This window comes from Mercenaria mercenaria, chromosome 15 (genome assembly GCF_021730395.1).
Source record: "Mercenaria mercenaria strain notata chromosome 15, MADL_Memer_1, whole genome shotgun sequence".
Classification (NCBI taxonomy): Eukaryota; Metazoa; Mollusca; class Bivalvia; order Venerida; family Veneridae; genus Mercenaria; species Mercenaria mercenaria.
Window position 1 is genome coordinate 70,482,016 of NC_069375.1, and position 19,994 is coordinate 70,502,009.

At 35.3% G+C, this 19,994-nt stretch overlaps 1 protein-coding gene across 2 annotated transcripts in view; it reads right to left on the bottom strand.

Annotated features, from left to right (window-relative positions):
* The window catches only part of LOC123530604 (uncharacterized), a 29,516-nt gene extending 11,125 nt beyond the window's left edge, over positions 1-18,391 (bottom strand). The window contains exon 1 of one of the 2 annotated variants that reach the window (XR_008367260.1): positions 18,328-18,385. The gene's annotated coding sequence lies outside the window, so the exon portion shown is untranslated. Of the gene's footprint in view, positions 1-18,327 lie in introns of both variants that reach the window. The other variant, XM_053524384.1, reaches the window with a different exon arrangement.
* Between the last annotated feature and the right edge of the window lie 1,603 nt (positions 18,392-19,994).

Consider the following 19,994-nt stretch of genomic DNA (forward strand, 5'->3'; position numbering starts at 1 on the left):
TACAGCATGTCCGAAAGCTAGACGAATACCTTTTAAAAATGTAGCAAGCATAATCAGACCAAACTGGGCATGGACATGTAAGAATGCAAGATGTTTTTCCGAATGCCAAATCATAATGTCAACTTGTTAGACAGAGACATGCGTACGCCACAAAGCAATATACAACTTTTGTTTAAATATTGTTCCATACTACACGGCTCAGGATGTATGCAAAAACTCGAAATTTAGAAAATGCAGTCATTAGTAAGTAACTACAAAGAAAGGCAAGAGTAGACGTCCTGAAAGCATTAGCAAGAGCTGCACACCAAGAAATAGGTCAGCCACAAATATAATCTGTAGTAAAAAGGTATAAATTAGCATGTTATCAATGACCTTTACTAAATTTATGGTTAGACTTATAAGGCGAAATTGTAAAATGTCAGAAAAGTCTCTCTTAGATTAGAAAATAAATTTCTTAATTATTCATTTACATTTCGAAACAATCTTCAGTCTGACATCTCATTCATGACGCTTTCTATAATTAAATTACATTTATTTTTGTGGAGTATTCATTTTTTTAAAAATGCCGAAAATACCGTGTAGCAAGTCTGAACGCAAAATAAATATAAACTGAAGATCCATACAATCGGTGATGCATAAACAGTGTTCTCACGAATTGCACACAGCTATGGAATGAATACGACAACACGTGTATTACACAAAATGACTTTAAATACGCACAGAGCAAATTGTGAATGTACAAAACCTCTAAATAAATATATGTAACAATTGATAAAATGCACAGAACAGCTTGCAAAAATGCCCCATATAAACTACAAACTGTACAAAACGGCTTTTTCACTGCACAAACCAACATACAGGCTGCACATAACAGCTTGCATATCACACAAAATAACTTGAGAAATGTACAAATTAATTAATAGACTGCACATCTTGACTAGTAAATTGCACAGTAACCATTTGTTATAGACAATCAAAGATGTCTACAGCATGTTTCGATAAATAATATTGTGAAACATTTTATATATTTTAACTGTTTCAATGAATGTTCAGGAGCTATACTCTTACAAAAAATGAAATGCATTTGATTGGTTATATTAGATCTTTTATATTCTAAAATCAAACCAATTAATCTTATAGTCATAAAAAAGGATGTCACAGGTGCATTTTGTAAAGAGAAAACACTACGAATAGAAACATCTTAACAGAATGCAAAGAGTGTACATTTTTACAATGAAAGCTCCAATATGCGTCTAAGCTTTAATAAATTAGAATATAACAAATTGATCCTCATTTAAGCGGCTTAGCAAGCAGTTTTAGTCAATAAAGACCAAAACTTAGTCTTTATCGTTTTGTTGTATTGCAATCACTGAGTTCATACACTTCAAGTTTTACTTAAACCGTTGCAAAGGGGCGTGAGGGGGTTGAACATTTCATTCTTGCTTATGAACAAGCCGAGTCTACCATTATTCTGATTTTCCTATGTATCTTTTTCTCATTCATCAAGATAATGCATTGGCCGTAAATCTTGAAAACATTTTTTGAACACAGCTGAAACACAGATATGTTAAATTTTTAAAGTTTTCAGTCATTAAAGATAATAAAAGTTTTCACATAAGAAAAACAATCAGCCGACATAGGGTAACCCGGATTGAAAACCATCTTAGGTGGTTGGCATTCGAAAGGTTGTGATCTACAAAAACACCCTACTCGCTTATAATCGCATGTCAAACAAGAATTATACACATCTTAATCAACCTGGTATAAGAATAATGCCGAATTCTCTCTCTTTGATACTATTATGAAATATTACAAGGTTGTTGCACAGAAACAAATTCTTCACACATTGAGGAATTTGTGCGAATATTCCAGAATAATCGTACGAATATGTCACAAGTTTTCGAAATTTACTTTCCGCATCTGTACCCCTATTTAAGCAAATCAAAGCGCTGACAGCACAGACAGGTTGAAACCTGCAAACCACTGCGATGTAACAGTTCAAGTCACTTCCATGAAACAGTATAACATTCAAACCATTTGCATCCATGTTACATTATATAGTTTAAATTTTGCTCTGACTAAAACCATCAAGTGTCTAGAAACACACTTGGGAGCCTATATCGGCTTAATAAAAAATTACTTTAATGATACCAATGAGAAATACAGTGTCTGTTTCATTAAAAACACAAATACTCACAAAGAGAATATAGATAATAGAAATATTAGATATTCAAATTTAACAGTTAAAGGCAATGGCCTCTAGATCGTTCGACAACAAAAAAAAAGAGAAAGTTTTTAGATATCTGGAAATAGATACTATATATTTCGTAAGAATGCTTTGAAACTTAACTACTGACAGACTATATGTTACGGAAACACATGAGAATTAGTTGTTTTTGCTACATTTTACAATGAAAATCGAAAAGCGTTTACTCGGGGTAAACTGTCTCGATTATAAATATCTATGTTTAACACGCTTTAACACTAAAGCCGGAAAACCTCTTTATTGTCGAGACGGTCCGGGCTCGATTCCAGACGCGGTCATCTTGGTTTAAACAGTATTTACTTAATATATCATGTACACAATTCACATACATACAATATATCAAATCAAGTATAATCAAAATAATGTAAAGGATCTGAAAACAAGCTTTCATCAAAAAATTTATATTAATTCATTTCCTTGACGCGGTCACCTTATTTTTTGATTTGGCATTTTTAAAAAGGTTTAGGAACAAAAACTCATATTCTAATGTTCATAACATGACAAAACTTCAATTTGAAGGAAAGATAATTTTTAATCCAAAACCTGGAGGTCAGTGCCTTTAACGGTGTGAAAGATATAAACGTTACTTTACGCTAAAATCTATAGATTTTGCTATTTTTAAACTGCAAGTGTGTCATAGTTTCTCTTTTGATTTTCTTAAGTTATACACCATTAGAAAGCTTTTAAAGTTGTAGAATTTGATATATTTTCTTTTATCATGCGCATTGAAATGATTGTTAAACCTGACCAGGAACTTTTACATAGAAATTATGTAGAGAGATAAGGGTCGATATACTCGTAAATAATCAATAAAAGCAGTGCGGAAATAGAACGGCAGATTAATCTGCTTCATTGAAAACTGTCAATATTGAATTCTAGCAGTATCTAGAATACGGTTATAATAGGTTTCAACCGCTTTGCGGTTTCAACCTGAAAACGTATATTTCACCGTCCAGAACAGAAAGAAAAATTGCTATAAACGATTGTTTTGACGAATACGTCACACGTACATTCAGTGTGGCGAGAAATATAGCATAATCCTTTACACACAACAGAACAGAACAGAACAAAACAGAAAGAAAGAGAACACAACAGATACAAAAATAACAGAACAGAAGAGAAGAGAAGAGAACAGAACAGAACAGAACAGAACAGAATAGAATAGAGTAGAATAGAATAGAATAGAATAGAATAGAATAGAATAGAATAGAATTTTCAATAATGATATCTTTTGGGCGCATGCATCCCCGCCCCATTACCAATAATCATCTCTTTCGGACGCTTGCATCCCCACTCCCCCCAAACACGCAAACACTGTTTTAGGTTGAAACCACGAAGTGGTTGAGACCTATAATTACCCTATTCCAGAGCTTGCAAAAATATCAGACTAACCATTTTCACTGAATGACAGATTTTTTTGTCCGTTTTTCGGGCTAATCGACAGATATTCTTATTGATATAAACTGTTTTCTGAACATTGTTCTACAGTCGGTTGATATTTTCATAAATATGTAAATACAATAAGGTTAAAGAATGCGTCATTTCGTATTAAAATTATGTTTTAAGTCTGTTGATCCATCGAGCATATAAGTTGAAAAGCGAAGGTGTATTCCTTTAAAACCCAGACGTGACCGAAGCGCACGAAAATATGTCGTGAAAAAATAGTTCAAAACGTATAATAAAGATTTCTCTAGTTTAGCCTTAATACATAATGCACTCGTCAGTAATAAAACAGCATGTGATCTGAATCATATTTTTTTAGTTGTACATGTATAGGATATAGATCTGCATGCGATTCTTTCTACCTGTCCTGATTTGAATGACAAGGGAGATCACTGTGTAGGAGTAAGCTAAATGATAAACTGCTTTATTTCATTTAAAAATAGATTTGTTTTCTGAATTACTTCCCTTTATTCTTATTTTACCCTTATTTTTGTACAGCTTTTATAATGACCGATTCATATTATTTATTGTTTAACATTTTATTTTATCGTTTTAATATCTTTGTAAGATTTATGTAAAATTGAGTCAAATATTTGTTTAAGATTTCCTTTTTATAAATAATTATAACAGTAGTATATTAATCGCTATAATACTCCACTTTAACACGGTTAGCCCGCCCGCTTAGCTCAGTGGGTAAGAGCGTTGGTCTACGGATCGCCGGGACGTGAGTTCGATCCTCGGGCGGGGCGTATGTTCTCCTAGACTATTTGATAAACGACTTTGTGACTGAAATCATTAGTCCTCCACATGTGGGGAAGTTGGCAGTTTCTTGCGGAGAACAGGTTTATACTGGTACAGAATCCAGGAATACTGGTTAGGTTAACTGCCCGCCGTTACCACTGGCACCAGAACGGAAAGTAAATGCCCTTGTACATGTTATACCCTACCCCTAGGTATTCTATAAGAAGCATGGTCATGAACGGGAAAATATACTAACCACGTTTCAATCGCGCATTTCATACCTAAAACAGTTCGGTAAATGTGTACTATGGATCTCAAACAAGTGGTAATTTATGTACTATTGTGTACCGGTCACATTTTTTCAATACTTCTTATCTTAGAAAAACAACGCGTAGTTTATAGTTATTTCAACGTTACACAAAAAACTTGCTTGAACTTCCCTGGTGAAGTTCCGGTCTAGATTACAAAATCATTCTGATTGGCCGATGTGAAAATGTATGTCAGTCGTCATTTTACAACACGTGTTCGATAAAAAGTGTATATGCAGCATAAATGTGCAAAATGAATTAAATACACGGAACAGATGTATACCAATGTATTATTTCAAATTCAAAATCATATCCAAGATAAATTTCATTCACCATTTCGAGTTTTATCGTAAAACTTTGAATATTTTGTTTTTGTTTGTTTACATTTCGCCTAACATGTGCACACTGCCGTGACTTCTAGACCGGATGTTCATTAGGGGAATTCACGCAAGTTTTTTCTGTAGCGTTGACGAAAGCATAAAATACGTGGAGCATCTCTGCAATATGGAATATTGAGATAATGTGACTGGTGCACGATGGAAGATAAATTATCACTTGTTCAATATACTAGGTACCCATTCACCGAACTGCGCGTTCAAAATGAGAAATGTACGATTGAAACGGGTTAGTATATTTTCCCGTTCATGACCATGGTTCTTATAGAATACCTAGGGGTAGGGTATAACATGTACAGAGGCATTTTCTTTCCGGTCTGGTGCCAGTGGCCGTTACATGACTCAAATACTGTTGAAAAACGGCGTTAAACCCAAAACAAACAAACCACTTTAACACGGAAAGCTTCACGTTAAAAGTTAAGCAAATGGTCGTGCTGCATGTGTACGTCTGGTTAACTTACATATTTGTCTCGATATTTAATGTAACAACCTATTTTCACACTGGATAACCGGCTATCCGGACGACTGCTGGAAATGTAACCACGCTGGAAATCGGTAGGTAAAGTATTTCATTTATATCTATTAAAATGAAGCCAATTCTTGCAAATCAACTTGACAGTTTTGCCAAGGAATGACCATGGCTTACATTTACAATTTCTGGGCCAAATACGATCGTTACGTTTTGAGATATTCGCTAACAATTTCTTCAGTTTGAAAAAAATCGAGCAAAAATCCAAAGTTTTGCGCAAATTGTTTTGTTTATGAAAAACATGTGAAAACTTTTATCATCTGGTTTAACAGATGTGTCCTTTCGGAACATCTGTGGAAAGTTTCCGGGTTCTACGTTATTCCTGAAAAAGTATAGTAGCCGTTAAATAGGTATCGTCGAGAAAAAATGACGAAAACGGCCGCTAGTTCTGTCGTTGAACTCGGATGTTAACATTTATAGACTATCCATTAACTCCGATGATTTTGAATACTTTTGTATGTACAAATTATTACTGGCAGTGATTTGACGGAAACGTAATTATTTTTTTTTTAAATGGCACTTTCATTTCAAGAGGCTTAAGGATTATATTCCTTCACACCCGAGCTGAATTTTAACCTAGCCCGCCCGCTTAGCTCAGTAGGTAAGAGCGTGGTTACGATCGCGGTCGCGAGTTCGATCCTCGGCGGGCGTATGTTCTTGGACTATTGATAAACGACATTGTTCTGAAATCATTGTCTCCCTCTGACTCATGTGGAAGTTGGCAGTACTTGCGGAGAACAGGTTGTACTGGTACAGAATCAGGAACACCGGTTAGGTTACTGCCCGCGTAATGATGAAATACTGTTGAAAAATGGCGTTAAACCAACAACAAACAAAAATGAATTAACCTAGTTCACGCGTCTTGCCATTTTTGCATGCGAAGCCAACTATATATTTTTTGCAGTTACCTAAGCATGAATATAGTAATTGCATTGCCAGCTTTCGATGGTGGAGGAAAACCACTACAGGTGCCACCGGGCTACTACAGGAAATAATTTCACCTCGGGTTTTGCAAGTGCAAATTATTGCTTTTGGTCGTCAGTCCTTTGAATTTCGATCGAAGAAGTCAGTATCTTTAATGAATCTCAAATGCCCGTTCTTGTTTTGAAAAGTGTTCTTAGTGCGGTGCTTGATAGGTGTATAATCTTATTTGCTCATACATAATTATTTAATTGCTCCTAATGTAAATCTGCCATTTTGTTTTATTCATAAATACCTTTTCAACAAATACCAGTTTATTCATGGTCTAAAACTGCAAGTTGTTGATGTATATAGAGGCAAACGATGGAAAACGATTGTTTCAAATCTAAATAAGCAGAACATTGCAAAATGTCACATGACTGTTAATCAGTTATTTTTTAACATGGCAGCCACATGTAGCTTTAATTAACATATAACAGGGTAGATCGGAACTCTTCTTTGCTTGTTTACGATCTTACGCAGTCAGCTATCAAATAAAATCGCATGAAAATAAAAGTTCTACTATACGACACAATATATTTGAAATTGTGTCTACGCATGTAGGAATTGCAGCCTGACAAAAATTCTTATTTATAGCTCTGCGTTAAAGATTTTATTAAAAATGGACGGAAGAAAGGAACAAAGCAATTTCTAGACTCTAATCCAAAAGGACAATGATAATGAAATCAACCAGAATAACTCGACATGGCAATAAGGCCATACATAAGTATATACAAACTGTTTACTGACTGCAAGTATACACATTTTACACAAATGAAAGATGGAAGTAATCGCAAAAACACAGACAGACTATACATAAAGAAGAGACACAAACGGGCATATCACATGTCTTTTTACTTTTATACAGCTGTATTCTCGATAGCCGACAGCTGACTTCAACGACTGCCTATCTCAAATGCAGCGGCCGTTTTCGACAGTCTTTTTTTCTCGACCATGCCTATTTAACCGCTAATATACTTTTTCAAGAATAACCTAGAACCCGGAAACTTCACACAGATGTTCCGAAAGGACACATCTGTTAAACAAGATGATAAAAGTTTTCACAGGTTGTTCATAACAGCGCCGCAGCTACACTGAGGCAAACCGAGGCAGTTGCCTCGGTTAAAATTTGAGGAGTCAGAAAAAAAGTAAAACGTCGGCCTATCACACTGATGAAAAATTCAGTTATAAAAGTTAAAAAAGTATATTAATATCATTAGAATATATCAGAATATCATTTGCCTCATTACATCAATGAGGCAAGGTGAGGCAGAAATCCTAGCGGTCATATTGATAGCATTGCAAGGGCCGGGCCGAGCGGGCACGTGCCCCCTCCCCACCCCTCACCCCCTTAATTGGCTCACCAAAGTTGCACCCAATTGTTATCATTTTTTTTCTTTTTTAAAAGAAATAACAATAAACGAACAAGAGGCCACTATTTCATACCGATATTTCAAAATTTTCGAGGGGAAGAGCCCTCTGGCCCCACTTAAATGAGGCGGGAACCCATATAGTACCTCAAAATTTAGACCAAAAATTCTGCAGATGCCACCGTTTCGTATCTGTATTTCAAAATATTCGAGAGCCCCAACTAAAATGAGAGGGAACGCCCCAATACCTTAAAATACAGGCCAAAAATGCACCAGAAGCCACCATTTCATACCTGTATCTCATTTTTTTCCAGGGCGAGAGCTCCCTGACCCCCTAAAACGAGGGGCTTTCCTCTACAGTGTCTCAAAATTTAGACAAAAAAATATGCCTATAGGCTACCATTTCGTATCTGTATTTCAAATTTTCCAGGAAGAGAGCCCCACTGACCCAACTAAAATGAGGGGTAAACCCCTCCCAAAACCATAAAGACCAAAAAGTGCACCAAAGGCCACCATTTCATATCTGTATTTCAATTTTTTTTTCCAGGGTGAGAGCACCCTGACCCCGCCCCCCCCCCACCACACACACACAAAAAAAAAGAATGAAGAGGTTCCCCTGTAGTTCCTCAAAATTTAGACCAAATAAAGGCACCACAGTACACTACTTCGTACCTGTTTTTCAAAATTCCCAGGAACAGAGCCCCTGACACCCTTAAAAATGAGACGATTACCCTCTTCAGTACCTCAAATATAAAAAAGCTTCAGAGGCCACCATTTTATACCTGTATTCAAACTTTTCTAGGGGGACACTCTAATCCACCCTTACACGGAAAGAGCCCCTCCCGTACCTACCCCCTCTCGGACTTTACACTAATAAACTACTAGTAAACTGATAAATAGCATGTTGTTGTATGTCTTTACTGATACTTTTCTGATTTTATTGCCTTTCAATTACAAAAGGGATTGTGTTCGACCATGGTAAACTAGGATAAATCCCCAATTATCCTTGTTATCGATATATTTTTTTTTTCCTTAAAATATGAAAGTAACTGTGATAAATATGGCTAAAAGGACGACTTTACTGTGATATAATACAGTCTGAGAGTGCTCCAGAACGCACCAGAGACATCCTGGGTGGGGAAAACAAATTCTGGGCGGAGGGGGTGGGGGGGGGGGGGTGGGCGGGTATGCCCACAGACCCCCTAAATTGCCTCGGTTAAAATTTGTGTCTGGCTACGGCATTGCATAAACAAAACAATTTGCGCAAAACTTTGGATTTTGCTCGAATTTTCAAACTGAAGAAACTGTTAGCGAATATTTAAAAAAATAACGATCGTTTTTGGCAAAGAAACTGTAAATGTAAGCCATGGTCATCCTTGACAAAACTGTCAAGTTGATTTGCAAGAATTGGCTTCGTTTTAATAGAAATAAATGAAAAACTTTACCTACCGATTTCCAGCGTGGTTACATTTCCAGCTGGGTTACATTTCCAGCGGGCGTCAGGATAGCCTGTTATCCAGTGTGATTTTAGTATTTACAAGATGAATAATTGATATTCCTTGCAAATCCTGAATATTATTAGTTACAAGCAGTGTAACGATTTTATCTTGCCGACTACCTTTTACATCCTCACTGTACTGATTGACACAGATTTTATATTATAATAAAGCTACTTACAGTTACAGTGCGGACTGGAATCCTGAAATCTTCCCTGGTTTTCATGCTTTGATTATAGTTGATTAATACCAGCCATAAAATGAAAAATGAACTGTATTTTGACAGAATCACAAAACACAGAAGCTCATTTATACAGGTTATGAACTGGTTTTGAAAAACTTTTACGTTCCATCCTTTCGAAAAATCATCAGATTAGACGATGTCAGAAATGTCTTTTAAAACTTCCGCTTTAGTCCGTTTCCTGTAATTCCTTTTCTTGCAGAGAGATTAAATGATCCTACAACAACTGCTGTCTTACAAATGCGTTAATTCCTTTGCTTTCCGATGATTTTACTAAAACAACATCAACTTGTCAACGGTCAAGGTCAATCGCGGCCGTGCCATACAGTTACTGTTCTTCTATATATTTCTACTCACTTCACGAACCTAACTTAGATAGGAAAAATAAGAGCGGCAAGACAACACTAATTTTTTTTTAATCTCGGAAATGACATCTATAGCTTGGGCTTATAATCTGACTTGTTTTAATTACGATAGTGGTGCGGCAGCCATTTTGTTTTTAATCAAATTTCATATCTGTAATGTACTAGCAGGATATGGAATATATCCTGTCTCCACGTGACGTCTGTTGACCAATAGAAATGCAAGAATCTTGTAGGAGGCGAGATAAATTTCGATATTAGCGGTACTTTACTATGACTTTTAACAACATTACATCAGTTCCGGATTTGTATTTTAATTGTTGCTGAATTGAAAAATTCACATGAAAGTTGTCATTTTGATAAACGCTAATAAAATACAGTAAACGCTACAGAGTTTTTAAAACTGATTATTAAGCAAAATTATAGAATCAAAGCAGTACATCACGGCAATTTATAGTCGGTTAAAATCTCATTAGGGCTTATATTAATTATAATTGTCTTTCCGACTCAATTAATAAATCTTATCGTAGAATATCAAATGTGGGTGTTTGCCTGATGTGAAGTTTCTCTATGTTGGCCTACATATGTGTTCCCGATAATGAAACTGTTTGATTTCTTTTTATGCAAAATTGAATCAAAGCATAGCAAGAGGGTATTTGCGTCTTCACCCGACGATTTTCATGTGTATAGTTCTTTTCCTTATCTCAAAACTGCATGGAAGTCGAAACAGCAGGATCAGGATCTTGGGGTAGATACAGGTCTAGTTTCTAGCTTGGTGGACCGCATTGACTTCTGCTGTTGTTTTAGCAGTGTCGGTCGTTTGTACAAACATTTTTAACAAGGTAGCAGAGTTTAAAGACAACAACCCATGAATTAAAGAAGTAGCTAGGATTGCAACATTTTTAATGTTTTGGTGTCACGATTATTTGAGTCGTGACATCAGTACATTTTATTTGTAGGGTCGGCTAAACAAGAAGTTGATTTCGCAGAAATGTGTAGAATTATACAACCCTTGCTCCAAGAATTGTGAAAGTTGGTGTATTATGTGATATCGTGTTAAATTTTGAAAAATAATTAGATTTTTCTATTCTACTGGATACTTTGAACCTAGCTACATAGAAATACTTTTTAAAGTATGTCTTCTAGCTTATAGACTAAGTTAAGAATAAGATTCTTATTTGTCAAAACATTATTCTATATATTTGAAAATTGTGTTTTTGATTTGCGGAAGTCGACAAAATGGCTCTTCTGAATAAGTAGCCTTATTTTTAATACATAACGATTTGTCAAGAAAACATTCACTCAAACATTATATGTACAATAGTCTGTTGAACATAGAAAGTAGTATTGATTAGGTCAAGAGTGTGTATTATTTGTTTTTGCCTGCTGCCAACTGTAGATTTGTCCTTTAGTTTTCGAAACGCTATAACATACTGTAATCCAAAGACCGACACGCAGAGGTACATCCAAGATGGTATACATGTGTAGCTTTTGAATTCTGAACCTTTCTAGAACAGTTTTTACTTATATGCCAGTCCTGCTAGAACAAATCATAATTCTCGTTTAATTTATCTATTAAGCCTCACAATTTAGCAACTGTACAAACAAGAAAAAAAAAATGAAACCCAGCAAACAGTCATGGGAGGTGAGCAAATTTAAAATCTTGGCGATCTGATTACTTGGAGAATGATCTTGGAGTTTAAATTTTGAGGTGTTGAATGTTTTGAGTTGAACTTTTCTGTGTGTTGTACCTGCAGTAAGTGCATTCTGACGCTGTACGATGTGCATTGCCTGTAGTCTTCTGATTTTACAATATTATTTTCATATCCCTCTAATTTACGCTTGATAGTTCTTTTGATTTACTAATTTTTCACCACAATTTAGCAATTCTTGGAAATATGCTTCAACTTACAATTATAGAAAAAAACTGACACATAGCAAACATAAATAATATTGGAGTTTAACTATTGGAGATCTGATTACTTAGAGAATAGTGTTTGATACCCTGGTGAGCAGTAGGACCACAATGACACTTTTGTTTGTTTTATCTTTCTTGAATGATAAGAGCAGTTTGGAAACAAGGGAAGCGCATTTATGTACTCAATGAGTTTGTAGTTTCTATTGAATAAACATTGTTTGGAAACGCAATTATGGTATAGGTAGACAGCAGGAAATACAAACTTTAACTTTACCAAACAGCTTGACTAACTTTTTGAAGCATATAACGTAGTTTAAAACATCAGCAGACATTCTTCTTACAAACAAGCATAAATAAAGCTGATATTTGACATGAAAATAGGTTTTACTAGTCAGGAAAAATCTATTTTAATGGGCTAAATTCGAGTAGACCATGGTGGCATATCCGGCGAATAACTACCTTAATGCCTTAAATACCAGCCCCTGTGAAAGTGAAGGTTACATACACACTTCTTACTAGTTCGATAAGTAAACGTCGGCCTTCAATATTAAACGATTTTGACATTTCATATAGTCCGATGTTTTATCGAAGTTTTTATAAATTTCCCGGTAGACCCTTCCGCAAAATATCTTGCGGAAGCTTTTACAAGTTCACGGTGGAAGTGACTAAAATGTGATAGGTAAGTACCAACAACGGACAAAGAAAACTTATTTTACACATCCATTGGACATACTGTCTTAGAAATTAGCGAAAACCTGTCCTCACTTTGAAAGTGAAATTTACAAGCATTCGCTTTTGCATCACAACACGAAACTGTCAAATTTTCTTTATTATAAAAAATGATTTTAGACGCAAAGTATTGTCATGGTCGGATTTTATAAAGAAAATGCTAAAGATATTTCTGTGTAGTGTGCATATGATTATAATTGATAGGTGTAACCAGGATTTATTGGTTGTGTTAAATTAAAATTTATTTCATTAAGTTATGAGTTCATATAAAATCGGTTTAAAAATCTAGTCTACATGCATTCGGTGGTACATGTGCGTTAAATAATGGCCGCAGATTTTTTTAATAGTGCGTTGTATTGTTCATGATATTTAATTAAATTACGCTAGAAAGGTCTGTGCTATGTGTAGGGGAAGTAATTCCTGGCGCAGTTTAAATTACTGTAAACCAATATATCACGTGTTTGAGAGTTTTCCTACATTACACTTCAACAAGATAAGGTTGAATTTTTTTGCTGTGTAAATGGCTTTCATTCAATTAAACTTGACAAAGGAACATGTTGAACTTCCAAATATTAAAAGGTGTCCTGTGCAAATTTAATGTTATTGAACTAACTTCTTACTAGAACCATATTTTTTTCGAAGGGTTTCAACCTTTCTGTGCTTTCAGCGCTTTGATTTCTAAACGTCATTTCCTGTGGTGTGAAGCATCCAATAAGGATTTATCCTTAATAATGGAGAGTGACTTGGCATAATCAAAGTTGGTAGGGTCTTTGACTTTTCTAGTACGTTGCACTATGTTGTTAACCTTTCAGTTCCAAGACCGATCATTGTGCCGTATAGATATTACGAGGGCATGCTTGTCCAGATTGCATTTCTCCCATATGGTCTTATGGTTTATTAGGAAAACAATAGTGAAGCACGAACTAACTTTTAACCTTAAATCGTGCTCTTCACGTATCACCATTGCTCATGTACATGTGTGTTCCGTCATCGCGTTTTTGTGCATTGACTAAAGGCCAACAACTGCGATATAATGCTTGATCGTGCAATGACGAAGGACGATATGCGAAGGTGCGATGGCGATACACGGAAATGCGATGGCGGTGCGCAAATGGGCAGTAGGTGCAGCCATCGTACCTTGAATAATAACAATCATGAGACAAATTGTGGAGCGCAAAACCAACGCTGAAAGGTCACGGTCATACCTCGAATTAATGGGGACAACGCTTGTTATATCCAGCGTCCTCCGCAGTTAAAAAGAATAAAATAAGTTGGTATAAATGATCACCACTATGAATCAAGGTACCGCGCGCAAAACCACGAAATTAGCCGAAAGGTCAAGGGCACACGTTGAAATTATAAGTAAAACAATGGGGGTAATACAGCTTGCTTGTGTGGTATTCAACGCCCTCGTCGATTGAAATACTTTGAAATTGATTGAACAAATGATCATCAGGGGACTCGAAGAGTCACGGACAAGACCGTATCTGAAAGACTGAGGTATTATTTAGACTGTTGAATGATTGTATTTTCTGTTGTATTTGTTGTGTCCTGAAATGTCAACGACATAGATAAAACCAAGTGGAATGAAGTTCTCTAATGAACCGTAAATTTCAAAGAAACGAATTCTTCATACATATGAGAAATTCGTGCGAATGTTTATTACTTTTAATGTAAATATCGTTAAAACAATAACATATTTATGCATTCATTATGCAACATAGAAACATATAAAACATACATTAACTAGAATCGATATATCTCTCATTGTTTATATAAAATATATGGTAGTATCACTGGCCAGTCACTTGTTTGGCGACTTGTTTTGTTTGTTACTTAAGATATCTTTACTTCCACACATACACGGCAATCGTGCGTGCACTATTACAGTGTTGCAGAGAACTTGTCTGCTCTCGAGTCAGCTTAACCTTTTATAAATCTTTTAACGCAACGTCTTTAGACAAGAATATAAATATATCGACAATTTTCCCGGCTAGTTTTCTGTGTGTTCTGCTTTTTGCCATATAGCTACCTAATTAATTTCATGTTTAAGAATATTGAAATAATGTACTTGTACAACACAGAGATTTCCACTACATAGATAAGCTTATACATACTTACATATCTAAGACTATGTAAGCACATTAACGTCATTGCATGTGTAAACGATTCGTATTGTAATATAACAATTTATAAACCTGAATAAATTACAGTATTATGTTTAATTGTGACTGCATGAAAGCTTTCCCCAGATATCATATTTGTGATTGAATCATGACTAATAATGCTAGAACGAAGTATAGTTATTTATATTATTATACTGTTGCAAAGTATAACATAGATTTACCAAAAACTTATTAAAATATGTAACTTTGCATACGTGTTATTATCTGAATTTATTGTGTCATCTAACTACAAAGTAAGAGGCAGTATAAAAATTATCTTTCCGAATGATGTACTTGTCCGCTTTCTCGTCTAGTTTAAGAGTGTCTACGTGTTCGAAGGTTTGTCATAATTAGATTGGACTATGTTGATGGCTAGTTTCTGCAATCTCGTTTTGGCATGTTGAAGAGCAAAACACGCCAAAACTCAAGAACGAAAAATTAGCGGACCAAGATGACAAATAAGGTAATTTCGTCAACACTCCAGCAGGACACATTCTTGATGCTTGTTGGCACCCCAACTAGAACGACAAACATCTCATTTGTCGTATTGGCACGCTAATTAGTCGCTCAGGAATGTCTTCGTGTTGGCGCTCTACAAACGTGCCAGAAATAGATAGCAAAAATCAACCACAATCAATAAAACTTTTTGGACTAAAAATATCGTACTTATGCTCACGGAAACGATTTCTTACTGTAGATATGCTCATGAAAACGAACTTTTAAAGATCTTTCAGACTTACCAACGTACTGAATTGTACTATACTAATTTGAGGCATTTAATAAAAGCCCATTCATAATGTTTGAACTATTTCAATCTATGTCAGAGTTTATTTCAAAATGAAAAGTTCTGAAGTTAATACTAATATTAATACTACAACCACACCTCTTAGAATTTCACATACAAATGCAACAGTACACCTTATTAGTGGCTGATTTCTGCCATTTCGTGTGTTCGTGTCGGCGAGGCTAAATGTAAAAGTAACGAAAACACTAAAGGTCGAAAATGCTTATTTGTCGTGTGTTCACTTTTCTTCTTTCGAGGCGAACACACAACGACACGAAACATTGAAGGCGAAATAACGAAAATTCAAGTGCGAACACCCGAACACCCGAACTTTTGTATCCGGGTAACTTTCTATTGTCGCCCTTCTTTTGTCGTGTCTTCGTGTATTCGCCTCGAAAGTCGATATAATATTGATTGAATGTACGTCTTGATCTGTTACAACTTAAACACGGCACAAACGACACTATTGCGAGCATAGAATAAACGCCAAATATCCAATAGGAAAGGCCAAGCTTCCACAACACAAAATTCCTATAGCAGTATGATTGCGTATACATAGTTTACATGTATGATCAAGTTGTAAATCAGAAAGGTTTTAGTTTAAATATTACTTTAAACATTAATCTACTCGCTTTTAAATACCTTCCATTTGCAAATTATGCTGTAAAAATATTACTACACGTGATTTTTAAAGGTGATTTTTGACTCAGATTTTGATCCAGTAATGGATTTGTTTGGAAATTAAACAAACAAACATTTACACTTATCTGTGTTCAATGAGTGCATAATTTAAGTTAGTTTTTTTTCTTGACCTATTTTTAAAATTCAATTTTCTTATGCTGGTTTGCCAACCATGGCAGAGTTATTTTATATATGAATTTACTTAACAACATTTGCCAAATTAATGATATGAATGTTAGAACTATTGTAATAAGTTTGTCAAAGATTTACATTGACAAAATATATATTTAGCCGAAAATCATTAGAAATGCAAGTCTGTAAACTTATTGGTACCTACCTTTACACATTCTGATTGCGCAACCAGGATAGACTTGAAATACAAATTAATAAGAGTGCGTTTTAAATTTAATATACAGGGTATTTTTCCAAAGTTGTTACAAATATATTTGACAGCTTTAACAAATTTCACGAACTTTGATCGTCTGCAAGAAGAGATATTTAAATTTTGGAGTGATTATGAACCACCGATCGCTTACACATTATTTCATTTCAAAGACAAACTTGCCAAAAAAAAAAACCAAATGAAAAAAGAACAGTACATGTAGAAGACTGTGTGGCGTTGACCACATCATGCCTGCTATTTATGATAACGGACTACCGATAGAACGGTGGGGCCGGTGTTCTAGTGGTAAAACGCTTGACTGTCAATCCAGAGGTCCTGGGTTCGAATCCCGGTCCAGGCAATGGGAATTTCTGAGATGCTCTTAAGTGTCTCCCACCTAACTTAGAGGCTTGTACTGGTTCTTCCCTGGTAAGACTTCGCGTGTATCGGTGCTATACACTAGGCATGTTAAAGAACCAGACTGTCTATTCGCAAAGAGCTAGGCTAAGTTAGCCGGACAAGTCTGTATCTAGAAAGGATTTCTCTATATGCTCTGGGGTTTTTATCTTACTCTGTCCCTCTGGTCAGATCGCTCTGTGTCTGTACTAGTAGAGGATGAATTTCGCGCCCTGTGAGGCTACGTTGGGTATATGTAAAGCGCCTTTGAACGTGTTATTCATGAATATTGTATAATAATAATAATACTAATAATAATAACAACAAGACTAATAATAGTTGTATTAATACTTTTGCAATGTTTATAAAATTGGTGCTGAAAATTGCTTGGCTATTTGTTAATAGCAAGTCTTACAAACGTTCTCAACGATCACAACGGTCTTTTCTTTTTGAATAAACAGTCACTGGGTGGTTACAGTGATTCGTAGGCGGTCGAAAGAAAGTAAGGCTAAATAATTTTCCGTTACTTTTTACTTTCAAATATTCCCAGTATATTTTTAAACCCGGTATAAATTTCTTTTTATAATCATTATTCATTCAAAGTGCAATGAAATTATGTAACGGGGTTTGAGGCTTCACACCCAGGAAATATCTGACATTCTTGTCGTAAAATCGTGCAAATAAACCCTGCACGGGCGTCTTAAGCCCTGTAAACTGGACGTATTTTAAATGAATATTTCACAAATACAGATGCAGAAAAACCATCAAGTAACCCCTTAAAATCTGTCTTTATAAATCTTGAGAGCTTAATATATACGCCTATAACCGGTCATGGCGGGGAAGAGGGGGTTTGGGGTCCTCCCACAAGAAAAGTTTGTCATTTTAACTTTAAATTATTAATAATGCTGATTTGGACATCCTTCTTTCAACAGACTGATATTGCATGGGCAAGTGATTTAGTATTTTTTCACGAGATCACTGACGTTACTGATACGTCATAATAACTGACGTAACTGATACGTCATAACAAATTCGACGAAGTATGAAGTCTAAGCTCTAAAGTGTGAATCAATTAATCATATATGTTCTACGAAACGAAAGGATATAACAAGCTATCAACAGACACTTAAACATTCTATGAAAATAAAATATTTTTCTTACCAGAAGCAGTAAAATGTAATGAGTATTCTTCATATTCAGTGGCGATCTTGCAATTGAATTCTTATCGCAGAATAATTAGAACATCTATGGCGAAATATAACATATGAGCCGCGCCATGAGAAAATCAACATAGTGCGTTTGCGACCAGTATGGATCAAGACCAGCCTGCGCATCCGCGCAGTCTGGTCAGGATCCATGCTTTTCGCCAACGTTTTCTCTGATTGGAATAGGCTATGAAAGCGAACAGCATGGATCTTGACCAGACTTCGCGGATGCGCAGGCTGGTATGGATCCATGCTGGTCGCAAACCCACTATGTTGGTTTTGTCATGGCACGGCTCATATACCTTTGGCAAAGGACTAAAACAAGGTGACAAAGTATGCCTTAATACTGATAATTTTGTCATAATGTTGTAATCCTGTTGAGTTAAACGCCGTTTACTTTTCATTTACATACGGCGTGTTCTATACCAACATAAACATGTTCTTTGCAAAGAATTTTATATAAAAAATAGTGAAGAAAAATTTATTATCTTTTCCGACTCGCTTTCTGTTTTACAGTCAATTCATAACCGAAATATAGAAAATCCATTCATTCAAAATATTCTTCTCAGGTTCATGAAATATTTTTAAAAAAGTCTATCATATTTTGTTGGATTCCCAGTCATTTTGGTATTCATGGAAACGAGGATGCTAATATTGCAGCAAAGAAATCCCTTTCATTATCACAATCTTATTTGAAATTACCACATACCGATTTTAGGCCCTAATATTCATTTTATCTAAATGGCAATCGTCATGGGACAATGCTTCATTCGAAAAACTTTATGATATCAAACCTACTCTAGGAGAATGGCACGAAGGGAACAGATCTTTTCGCAGGGAGGAAGTTGTTCTTTCTCGCTGTCGAATAGGTCTTACCCGTTTGACTCATTCTTATCTTTCGAATAAAGAAGATCAACCCGGATGTGTACCATGACAAACACCGCTAACTATTAAACATATTTTAATTGACTGTGTGGACTTTGCTACACAACGCAGTACATATTATGACGTTCAATCAATGAAAGAGTTTGAAAACGTTTCAGTCGGAAATATTTTATCGTTTTTAAAGCAGAGAGGAATTTATCAAAAAATCTAACATTTCATATTTTTATTTACATCTTGTACAATAATTATTATGTTTGCAGCTAATATTTTAACACATACGTATATACATTTTAGATACGCTTTACATTTTTACGTGGAAGATTTTAGATATGTTTTACATTATGCAGTGTGCTTTACATTTTTACATGGATGTTTTTAGGTACGTTTTACATTTTTACATACTAGTAAATGTTTCTGCTTTACAATTGGCGTTCGCAATATGGCTTCTTATCGGCGATATATGACCATTTTGTGTCGATTCGCCGTAAAACCCAACTCACTCACTCCCTGTTTCATCGTATTTACAGTACTGAGTTTTCAAGGTAGTGGACTCGAGAATGATCCAAATAAGCTACACTTTTAAAATATCGTATGTTACGCTTCAATACACCCCTACATAGTTCTATCGTTAACAGTTTACGATATGAAGCCTTAAAGAAGAAGATAACCTTCATCTGACTAATTAACACATGACACATGACGGCACTTTCACTGTTCAGAAACAATGCTAACTACGCT